This window comes from Colius striatus, chromosome 1, assembly GCF_028858725.1.
Source record: "Colius striatus isolate bColStr4 chromosome 1, bColStr4.1.hap1, whole genome shotgun sequence".
Lineage (NCBI taxonomy): Eukaryota > Metazoa > Chordata > Aves > Coliiformes > Coliidae > Colius > Colius striatus.
The window spans coordinates 174,868,330-174,880,361 of NC_084759.1; the positions used below are offsets into that span (position 1 = coordinate 174,868,330).

A 12,032-nucleotide genomic window follows, 5' to 3' on the forward strand; every position below is an offset into this window, starting at 1 on the left:
CAGAGAGGTTGTGGAGTCTCCTTCCTTGGAGGTCTTCAACACCCGCCTGGACATGTTCCTATGCAGCCTGATCTAGGTGAACCTGCTTCTGCAGGGGGGTTGGACTAGATGATCTCTAAAGGTCCCTTCCAACCCCTACCATTCTATGATTCTATATATAGGAAAACTCAAGATATATTTGCCAAAGCTGAAAGTCCTGAAGCCCCAGATTTTTCTCTCGGTTGTAAATAGAACACACTACATGTCCATCTCAAAAGGTGGATGAGATTGGGTGGAAGCTGTTCATCCGTTATTACATATATTTAAGTTCTGTGAATAGCTGTAAAGGCCAGTACTGGAATAGATGTAAGATACACATTCAGAGAACCAAATAAAAGTACAGATACCACCTCAGAAGTGATGAGTGTTTCTCTTTGCATTCCCCTCTCTCACAGACACCTCTCTTCAGCTTGCCTGGTTCTTCTGTGCAACGTGATCAGATGAACAGATGCATGAACAGATGACAGCTATGTATTCATAACTTGTGACAGATATGGTGAATACCAAGGCTTTCTCTGCATCTGAGAGTCCCAGGTGACTTAGCAGTCATTTTAATTAACAGAATCTACAGTAACAAATAATAACATACAGCAGTTGTGTATAGTATGCCCTCCTTGCAAAAAAACCTTACCTCTGTGGTCATCTAGTCAAATACACAGTTGTTTTCTGCCATCATTCTTAATTGCTTCAGCATCTTGTTGTAGGGTCATTCAAGACACCAGTCTATCCGAAACATAGCATTGAAGGTCGTCTGTCTTGCTTTATAATGGAGTTTTCTTTTATCCCAACCTTCAAAACAGTGTATTCCTTTCCTTAGATGATTCCATTATATGATTAGAGGAGATCATTAACCTTAACAACTGTGAAGTCAGACTTACCTTAAACATCTAATTCCTAAGTCTGTGCTTTCCAACCTCTGGCTATAGTTTCGATTCTTACTACGTTTCCCTGCAGCCTGATAATGAATCCTGCCTCTTCCTTTCTTACTGTGACTCTTCTTACACGCTGTCCCCACTGGCTGCTCTTACTTAATTCAAGTTCTTCAGAGTTAATCCTAAATTAATACTCTGTCAGCAGTCATGGCAACTAATACGGTACTATCATTCTCGATAGACTGACACTGACACGTTTTACTCCGTTCAGGCTGCAACAACTTCATTCCGGAGGTGAGAACCATGCAACCTGAGATAAGAAATACGCCACCAAGCCCGCGTGTTTGGGGTTCCTGGTTCCCCTTCCCTATCAAACGTTTGTTGCTGTGGCAGGTGCGTCGCCCCGGGGGTTCAGCTGAGGGTTTGGCGCCCGTGGCTGCCCCCAGCTCCGCACCGAGCAGATGTGGAGGAGCTACGGCAGAGTCGTGACGGAGACGTATAAAGAGGAGCGGCACGCAGCAGATGCTGCTGCACTGAGCGCCTTTTCGCTTTGCTGCCATCTGGACGTAAGGCAATGTTGCAAACCAACCGCTAGCACAAAACCTGGCAGTGCAAAGACACACGGCGGCTGACACCTCGCCTCAAGCGTGCGGCAGCCCAAAGCGGGTTAGGTCTAATTTTATGAAATAAAAACTAACCAAAAAAACCAAACAAAAACCAGTAAATCAGGCACGAGCGCGGGCGCGCAAAGATGACGTCACCGCCGCGCGCCCCCCTCGGCCGCGCCCTGCCGCCGCACTGCCACCAGAGGGCGCCCCCCGCCCGTGACACGAGGCCCCGCCCCGCCCTCGCGCCCGCGCACCTCCTCCTGAGCGGCGGCGGCGGGTCACGCGCTTCCCCCTTCCCGCCTCCTTCCGCCCTCTGGCGACTCCCCCCCCACCTCTCCCGTTCAAGAAGGCGCTGGAGGACCTATCCCACAATGCTCCCGCCGGCGGCGCGGGGCGGTTCGGAGGCGTCCCGCCGTCGGCCTGCGTCGCCCACCCGCCGCCACGCCACCGCCCCGCCCCCCCCGCGGCGGAAGGCGGCAGAGCAGCGCCCCCCGGCGGCCTCCGCCGGCGCTGCGCACTCCTGGCCGCGCTCCGCGGACATGTGGCGCGGCGGCCGCTGAGCGGGGCCCCGCGGAGAGGAGAGGAGCGGAGCCGAGCCGAGCCGAGCCCAGCCCAGCCCAGCCCAGCCCAGCGAGCTCTGCCGCGCGGTCCTCGGCCGCCGCTCCCAGAAGCGCCGAGGCGGCGGTGGGGAGCGGGAGGCGCCGCTTCGCGCGGGCGGCCGCGGAGCAGTGACGGCGCGAGGGGACGTGGCGGCTCCAGGTGACCACCGGCGGTTGGGGCCGGGAGCGGGCGCCTTCCGCAGGGGTTTCCGTGTAGCGAGAGAAAAGTGCTCGGGGCCGTTCCCCGGCGCGGACCGGGACAGGGTGCCGGCAGGAGGCACGGAGGGAGGGAGGGAAGGCGGGCAGCGGTGCCGTCCCGCTCTGGCCGGGGCCTTCGCCTCCGCTCAGAGCCCGCCGGGATCGGGTGCTTCTTCTCTCCCGCTCTCTGCTCCGCTCCGTCGGACAGAGGGCGGGGTTTGTTGCCGTCTCAGGCCTCGGGTTCTCCTCCGTCCCCTTCTCTCGCCGCCCGTGTCGTGGCGCCGGCCGAGGGGCTGCCCCGACCCGCTGCTGGCGCGCGGCCGCCGTGACAGGCCTCTGCGGGGCCCGGGGGGCCGCCCTCGGGGCGAGAGGGGAAACAAAGAGGGGCGGCCGGGGCGATCCACAGCTCCCGGGACACCGCAGGACCCTTTCGCTCCGTCGGCTCTTGTGAAGGCGGCACGGGAGGAGCGGCAGCCCTGCGCGGTGAGCCGTGCGCGGGGACCTTCCCGCCGAGGCGGCCGCCTGAACAAAGGTCCCAGCCCGGGTAAGCACCGCCGTCCCTCTTCTTGCCGGCACGGCGGGCGCCGAACTGGCCGCCCGGAGTTGTAAATAGCGCAGCGTTCGCGGGAAGTTCGGGTAGCAGGAGTTACTGAGAGACTTTGCAGATGCGGTGGAAGTTGAACGGAGAGGCTCAACTTGAAGCCCGGCTCAGCTTTGTGCTGTTGTGGAGTCGCGACCGACTTCAACATCGTTAAAGTCACAGAGAGTAACATTGGAGCGTGGAAGCGTTACAGTCAACAAGCCAGTGAGAGATTCTCCAGTTCTTGTGTTTTAGAGTACGTTGTGTCCTAATTTACATTTCCTTTCCCTCTTTGGTGAGTATTGAAGAACATTATTAGACTAAGCCCCGATTGTGACTCATCTTTGACAACCTCTCTCCACGTTTATAATTCCAAAGTAATTTTGCTAGGACTAAAACTGTTTCAATTCCTTGCACATAGTTCTTATTTTACACTACTAATTGATTTAAATTCTTTAGGAAGACTGAAATAACAGAGAGAAAGGCTGGGTAGTTACTGTTTGTTTAGTATTGGTAACTAGGTGCTGTTGGCAAAGATACATTTATTTTAAATGTCAAGAGATGGTTAAGGCTGGTCCCATCTAAGTAATAAGCATATAATGGATTGGAATACACCAGATTATTGAACAGTTGTTTTAAGGTTGCAGTTTTATAACTTTTTAGGGTTTTGGTAACCTTAAGGGGAGATCTAGCTAACTTGATGTCTGATTATGTATCACTAATGTATTGAGAGCTTTTCATAGTTTTAAGTGAAGTCTAATGGAACTTGGAGTTTTACTATGTGGGTATTTAGACTCTTACACATGGGAGAAGAAGAATGGGGAAATAGTCATAATTTCTGTCTTAGCAGAAATAAACAGTAGTCAAATGAAATGACACTACTACTACTCAGCTGATTGCACATGGTAACGTGTCTCTCCTTTTTTAACTGGAAAACTGCATTTAGCGATTCACAAGATTAAAAAAAAATAGATGGCATCCTTTTCAATGACATGGAAAAGGCTTGGAAGTGATCCCAAGTACTTTTCAAATGTTTCCTTTAGAATTTCCAGGAATATAGTGTTGTTTGTTCCCTTTTCTTTATATAAGATGAGAACTAGTGGGAGAGGGAGGAGGAGAGGCTATTTAGACTTTTTGGTCAGTCTTACATCTCTTACAGCTTTCCTTTTAGTAGTTTAGGTTTGCTGATGTGTCAATTCCCAGAGTGATAAATGGCTCAAATAAATACATCAATTTTCTTTCATGTTCCCCTTACCTTAAACTCTGCTTGTGAATAAGCAGAAGGGCAACAGCTTTGTGGCCTTGGTGCATGGGAGGACATCTCTCTCTTCCTAATGATCATGAAAGAGGACATATTTTCAGACATGCTTTAATGGGAGTTAACTTGTGTTTGCTAGTTTGTCTCATAGTCAGATTACTTTTAAGATTGGGAACAATTCTCCTGGAATTTGTTGAGGTTTTTTGAATAGGGATTTATAGTGCACAAACACAGCGTGTGAAGGTTATTGAGTTTGACTCAACAAGGAGATCCAGTTATTCCGCTATCATTTTTGAAATGTCCTGCTGATACAAAGTTTCTTTGTCCACTCAACTGACTGGTTGGGTTGACTGGGTTTGACACAATGACTTTTAGCCTCTGGTTTTGTAGAACTTGTAGATGGTTCTGCTCATGAGGTATGATGCTTCTGCTCTGGTTACAAACATCTGTTGTTGGCTTGGGGTTTTTTATCCCCATTACAGGGATTCTTTGCAGGATCTTCTAAGTTTTCTACTGTCCTGAATACTAAAAAACCTGTGCAAAAACTTATCTTAAATTGTCTTTCTTTTAGTAATTAAAAGGTGATTTTATTTCCATTAATGCTATATTTAAACATCCATAATATGAATAGGGGAGAAAAAGCACTGCTGGAAAAAGTTTGATGGACTGATTTGCCATACTTATATCAAAATTCTTAAAGCCTGACTTTGTGTCAGTCTGCTGATCAGTGTTGGGATCACAGTCTTTGGGTGAATGAGGAAAAATTGTCCTTCCAGTTACAATTAACAAAAACATGCAGTGCAGTTGCTGCTGATAGCTAAACTGATTAATCAGTGCTGTCAACCATTGTTATCAAGGTGTCCGAATGAATTCTGAGATGGTTACAGTTAGTCTGCTAAACCATTTAAGATTAAAGTACGTTTTCTAAATCTCTGCATTACCCTTAGTTTTTTTCCTTTTTTATAAGTTGGAGATACCCAAGCCCATCTTCTGTAGTTGTAAGTACCAGGAGTCTTTAATGTGTGTATGCTTTAGAGTGCTTCAAAACAAGGGCTAGTTTATGGCTTTTCAGCAGTGTGGACACACTTTATTTCATCAATGTCTACTAATCTACCTTGCCCTGAAGGGCAGTGACTTTGATTTGAGCAGATATGAGCACAGTGACATTGTATCTTCTCTTTCCTACTTGTTTGATCTCTTTTTACCCAACACTTGAGGACATGGGCACAGTTTGCAAGCAGAAATTCATGAACATCATTTTGAGTTTGAAAGTTGCTTAGTTTTGGTACCTTGAAACACTTGAGTACGATGATTCTCTCCTGTAGGAAGTTAACTGCAGTTGTGAAGTAACATGAAGGACTGTAGCTGCATATCTGCCTTACTCTTCCATAAAGCTACAGTTTTGCTGTCTTGAACAGTTGTTCATCGCCTCTATATCTAGTGGAGCACCAAAGACATGGTGACTGTGTTGGAAGGGCTTCCTGAGGCTGAATATGCAAAGTCTGTATTTCAGTGGCCCACACCAGATGCAATGAGTAGTTTTTCTCTGCAAGGATTTGTCTTTTTGTTAAAAGTAGTGAGGAATGTTTCTGAAAGTAACAGGGGATTTCAACTTTCCTATGTCTTATTTTTGTGGCACATTGGATAGTTTTTCTTAAGACTTTTAGTTGGACAAACAAATTAAATTTAACCAAATGTGGAAGTTGTTACTTCTAGGATGGGGAAATTATTAACTAACTGGACAAGGAATGATCAAAGTACTACATTTAATTATGTATAAATAGGCAAGCTAAACCAAACTTTGTCTAAAATGTGTTTACTCGGGTAACAAATATACACACTCCTGTAGGCATATGTGCCTCAATGCCTTATTTGTTGTCTGTTGTGCTAAAGTGATTGTTTTCACCATTCATTTTTTTTTATTGTCAAGTGATGCTGTATCACAAATTATCTTGATGAAACAGTAGTAGTAATCTTTCTTTTTTTTTTTTTCTCTCTGTGAGATAATAAAATCTGAGTTTCATCTCAAAATACTCCATCACAGCAGCCATGAAAAACTAACATATTGATTTTATGGTTGATTTTCTGGTTTGGTATTCAGTGATGCTTCTTCTTGGCTTTCTGAGATAATTTCAGATTTTAGTGTTTTATAAATTTGTTTTCATTTAAAGAAAAAAATATGTAAAGTTAATTGGGAAGAAGAAAGATGTCTCCCAGAAACTGTTTTCTAAAACCTGATGTTGTGGTAAATTGCAATATCTGATTACTTTTTCTCATAGATGCTAATAATAACGTCTGTCTTAATGCGATTTTTATTTAAGGATTGGTAGACTCCCATTAAAACACAATCTTTGTTCCTCTGTTATTTGTTCTGTAAGTACTGCTTAACTGTGATCTGTCTTCAAAGGTACTATCTGTGAGTAAACCTGAGTGATCATTTGATGATGTTTGGAACTTTTCTAAGCTAGTGTAAAATTGCTTGGAAACGTGAAGTGAGTTAACACTTCTTGTCTCTACTTCTTGCCTGACTTTTGTTTGACTGCCAGCAGTAATAAGGAATGTGAAATTCCATGGGATCAGTATCTGATAGAAATCTTCATATCTCCATACTTTAAGATAGCAACAGAGACCAAAACTGCAGCAGTGAAGACTTTTACCTGTCTTGGTGTGCCACAGGAGAGATGGAGACCGTTATGTGAAACTGATCTGTGCTGATATTCAAAACTTGAGTTTTAAGGTAGAATCTGAAGTTGTCTAAGTGGCTTTAATTGGACTGCTCACTCTCCAAAGAAAATGACAAGCAATTCTGGATATGAGTGACAATGAAATTATTCTAATTTCTCTGTACAGCTATTAAATAAGCACTTGTACACAGTTTTGCTTTTTCTAAACATTCTTAGTTTATGTGTGATGTAAAAGGTAGAGACCCCTGTGGATAGATCAATATAATGAAAAATAATTGGAAGTCCTATTAAACAGTTGGAGAAAAGCAGTCTGTTAGGAATACCTTGTGCTCGTTGGAGTCTTGTTTTAGAGATATTGCCAAATAAAGATATCTGTAACAATGAAGGTCAAGTATATTCTTCTCTCTAAACCTATGCAATTGTGATTATTTATTTTTATTTAAAGATGTGGTTTCATCAGCCTTAGCAAGAAAGGCACTTTATACAACTCCTGGACAAGCTGGTTAGTACCAGTGGTTATTCTGTAGTTGTTACTCTGTCAAGAAACTTTGAATGAGAATGATGAACACTGTTGTAAGGAGCATCTAGTGTTTGATTTGGGAAGCTCAAGTTCTTTCTGAAGCCTTGCAGTGAGGTAGAATAATCAGTATCAAACTAGATTAGCTACTTAAGAATTCACAGTAAAATACTGTTTGTTATAGCTTATCTCTTGGTGCCACCTATATGGTGAAAGTAACCTAAAATAGTGATTAGCGTGTTTTTCTATTTGAGGACACTTCACCGGTTGAAGGGAAAGGTGATGGAGTTCAGGTTGTATTTTCAAGCTCAGATCTGGCTTTTTTTCCCCCTCTTCTGTTACCTTTTGCGTGGTGTTATTGGCATTCCAGAAACCTTCTGTCATGTACCTGTCTTCCATTCCTGGCCATGTTTTTCTAGCTTTATTTTAGCTATCTTGAAAATTATCACTGAGTTAAGGGCTATGTGAAAGCAAGATCAACAGTCACCAACACTGCTGGCTCCCTATCTATCTGCTACTACTGAAATGACATCTAATGCATTGTTATTCTACAAATATTGTAGGAGATTTTGTCCATAATGCATTTACACTTCAGATTATTTCAGTTGTCATAAATCTTTTTCAAAGTCTTTATTTTTTTTCTACCATTTTCCAAAAAGATATTTCTTTTTATCTGAGATTTCCAAGAGATCAATGTAGGTCTTTGACCTGAGCATACAAAATAGGAGCTTGACAACAGTGGTTTGACACCATAGCTTTCATCTAGTGGGGTTTTTTTAAAGACAGTATTCCTCAGAGAGGCAAAATGTACTTTTAAATAGCTATGTTATTTTCTTTCTTGACTTTGTTTTTAATCAATGTCAGCTGAAATTATTTTTTATGGAAACATTTATTTTACTACCAGAAGAATATGTCAGATCACTAAAGTCTTGATGCTTAATTTTTTTTTTTTTTTTTAGAGGGATACTCTTCAATTTGCAGGGGTTTGACATTCAGAAGCTGAGAAATAAGACTACTGTGATGTAGGTGAAAGGAAAAAAATATAAATTAGTCTGTAACTGAACAATTGGCATGCTCTTTCTTCCTTTTCTGGATTTAAGCCTTTCTACTTTGGCTTAGTATACTTTCCTCTTCACCTACCTCTCTGGTTTTGTTGCCCCATTAATTTCTTGCATCTTAAATGTGCTTCTTGCCATTGCTGCTGTCCCTGAGCTTTTTCTTTGAGTTCAGTCTTACTCTGTCCATTTTGCCGTTGTTTTTGCTTTGGCTGTTAGCTTTTCCACTTATGTCTTTGTGAGGTCTTTTGGTTCAACTCCGGCATTCCTGATGTTTAAGTCCAGCTATTTGGGCATGTTTAGGATGGTATTAAAAAAAAATAAAGGTGGTCTTCCTAGTTTATTTAGCATCAGAGAAATGATTGCAACAAATCCTGCTGTGTTGCCATAGCACTGGCTGAAGTATGTTCATTCATGTTGTGGGAATGTTGCATGTGCAGTGTAGTGATGGGACAGGAACTTCAAATTATTACTGTATGCTAAGCACAGATCTAGTTTGGGGGGGGGGGGGAATAAATGTAGTGACTAGCAAAGATTTTTTGAGTAAATACAAACTGTTTTTTCCCAGATCTTTGACATGGTTAGATTTGGATGGGTTGCTTATGTGGAAAGCATAGAATCGTTACTGTTAGAAAAGACCTTTAAGATCAAGTCCAACCACTAACCTCACACTACCAGGCCCATCATTAAACTAAACCATATCCCTCAGCATTTCATCTACACATCTTTTTAATATCTCCAGGGATGGTGACTCCACCACCTCCCTGGGCAACCTGTTCCAATGCTTAACAACCCTCTTGGTGAAAAAGTTCTTCCTCATGTCCAATCTAAACCTCTCCTGGCACAATTTGAACCCATTTCCTCATGTCCTGTCATTCGTTACTGGAGAGAAGAGACCAACCTCCACCTTGCTACAAATCCCCTTCAGGTATTTGTAGAGAGCAATCATATCTACTCTCAATCTTCTCTTCTCTAGGCTAAACATCCCCAGCTCCCTCAGTCACTCCTTTTAAGACCTGTTCCCTAGACCCTTCACCAGCTTTGTTGTCTGTCTCTGGACATGTTTCAACACCTCAATGTCCTTCTTGTAGTGAGAATTCTTGCATGTTCTTGATCTCAGTGAGCCACTGCCAAATATGTGCTCTGTAAGCATGAGAATACTGGGGCTTCGAAGTGGCTGGGAAAAAAAGCACCTTTTTTAAAAAAAAACAACAAAACCCCAAAAATTCCACCAACCTGTTCTTGGAAATGGCTGAGATATTTTTGACATTGATATGTAATGCTATCCTTTCCATCTGCAAAAGTATGCATGTGAGTAAGGACCCTCAGCAGTGGCAGGCGAGGTCATGAGTTTAGAAACATAGAATCATATCACAGAATGATAGGGGTTGGAAGGGACCTTTAGAGATCATGTAGTCCAACCCCCCTGCAGAAGCAGGTTCACCTAGATCAGGTCACATAGGAACATGTCCAGGTGGGTCTTGAAGATCTCCAAGGAAGGAGACTCCACAACCCCTCTGGGCAGCCTGTTCCACTGCTCCCTCACCCTCACAGTGAAATAGTTTTTTCTTATGTTTAAGTGGAACTTTTTGTGTTCCAGCTTCATCCCATGACCCCTTGCCCTGTTGCTAGTTACAATAGAAAAAAAGAATGTCCCAACCTCCTGACACCCACCCTTTAGATATTTATAAATGTTAATAAGATCACCCCTCAGTCTCCTCCAGACTAAACAGCCCCAGTTCCTGCAGCCTTTCCTCGTATGAAAGATGTTCTAGTCCTCTGATCATCTTTAGGTTGATTTGATTTGGTTACCTGAACCAAGTGCACCATGGCAATAGTATCTAATCCTTAATTAGTTCTTGTTATTTGTAAATCTCAATTTCACCTAGTTGAATCAAGGACTACTTAGAGGAAACAGCCAAGTACTGAATTGTACCATTCAGTGAGATAATGTTATGTACACTGTTTTCTCTTTCATATTTGTTTGTGTTGTGTTAATCATGATGGTACTTCAGTGTTTTGTCAGCAGTATATGAACACAACTTAGCCCTTGGCATCCATGTGTGTTCTCCGTGTGGAGGTGGCTGTGGTATAGTGCTGCTTCTGTTGGGAGTCTTATCATATACATGCACATGGGAAACAGCAACAGAGCGCATTCCGTCTTCTATTGAAAATACTGGTTTGGGAAGCAATATAGGGTGTTCTTTTAGTTTCTGTGAAGATACATTTCATCATCTTGTATCAGTCTTTAGAAGATTTTATTCATCCTGTCATGTGTGTAAATGGAGCTGTTTTTTTCCTGGAGAAGTTAACCACAGCTCCAACAAGCAGTCCTTCTTCTGACTGTCACAGACCCAGCCATGCGCTTCTGTAAAAATTTGGTCTGGGATTGTCTTGTATAATTCAGAACATCTTTGGAAAGCAGTGTTACAAGTGGTAGCCTCACTGAGAAGCTACCCTGTAAAATTGCCGTAGTTTGGGGCATAGGAAAACTACACAGCTTTGTCTTCACTACTTTTGCATTGTCAGGAACTGACAGAAGCTTGAGTAACTGGCTTGTCTTCTGGCAGAACAGAAAGGGATTTTCTCACAAACTTGAGAAATGTCATTAAAAAGCCAGTAAGGATACAAGCATGGCATTAGATTACAGATTAGATTGGTCAGATGTGAATATATACTTGAATCAAATGAGACTGCAGTGTGACAGATAACTCCCCAGAGTGGGTTTTTTTTTTCCTTGCTGACTAGCAAGTTTAACTTCACCTGGTTCTTGGTCTTCTATCTGAATTTGCCAGAGCACTGGCACATTTTGGTTGTCAGTGATCACTCTAAAGGTACTGATAGTATAGAGCTGTCATTTTGCTGTACTTTGACATGTAATGTCATCTAATCTGATGAGTTAACCTCACAGCTGCTGGCAGATACTGAAAATGCTGAAGGCATGGTTGTTTTAAATTGTTGGAGGACTTGTGGAGAAATCTGCCGAAGCAGTTTCTCTCTGCTGCTTACTCTGCTGAAGTATCATTTCTGCTTACTGGATATGAGCCCTTAAAATGAGTTCAGGAGACATCCTAAAGTTCTGCCACCTCTCCTAGTGGAACAGAGTGTTTTGTGGTTGACAGTGCAGAAAGATGAGAAAAGAAATTTGCCTTCTGTAGATAATTAGCCGTCAGTGTCAGTTAAGGAACTGTAGCTCAGTACCAAACTCAAATTTGTCATGTCTAAAAGCTGCTAACTACTGTGCAAGCTTGTAATCACCTTTCTTTCACCTCTTCATGAACTTCCTCAGAAAATGGGGCTTGGGCTTGTATGATAATACGATGAGAACTGTTGTGTACGGGAAAACTTTGTTCAGTGACAGAATTAATATCCCTTTGATGCTTTAACTGTTTTGGTCAAACATCATACCTTTTCTGGCTCACAGAAGTATCAATCTTTATGTGGATTGTCCCAGTAGTTACATGAATGTTCTTGACTCTGATGAACAAATTTGCCCTTGCATGTGTGTCGTTGTCTTTGGGAGGGGTAGGGGTGATATAACAGTGTTTCATAAACTTTGATGCCTTGTGTCATATTTCATCAGCCTTAAGTAGTAGATAACTTGGCTCACTCTTTTGGATGG

At 43.1% G+C, this 12,032-nt stretch overlaps 1 protein-coding gene across 4 annotated transcripts in view; it reads left to right on the forward strand.

Annotated features, from left to right (window-relative positions):
- Positions 1 to 2,008: 2,008 nt before the first annotated feature.
- Positions 2,009 to 12,032, forward strand: part of SCAF11 (SR-related CTD associated factor 11) — a 50,910-nt gene continuing 40,886 nt past the window's right edge. For 2 of the 4 annotated variants that reach the window (XR_009820766.1, XR_009820767.1), the window contains exon 1: positions 2,009 to 2,278. The gene's annotated coding sequence lies outside the window, so the exon portion shown is untranslated. Of the gene's footprint in view, positions 2,279 to 2,409; positions 2,861 to 12,032 lie in introns of those variants that run through there. The other 2 variants (XM_062017041.1, XM_062017043.1) reach the window with 2 other exon arrangements.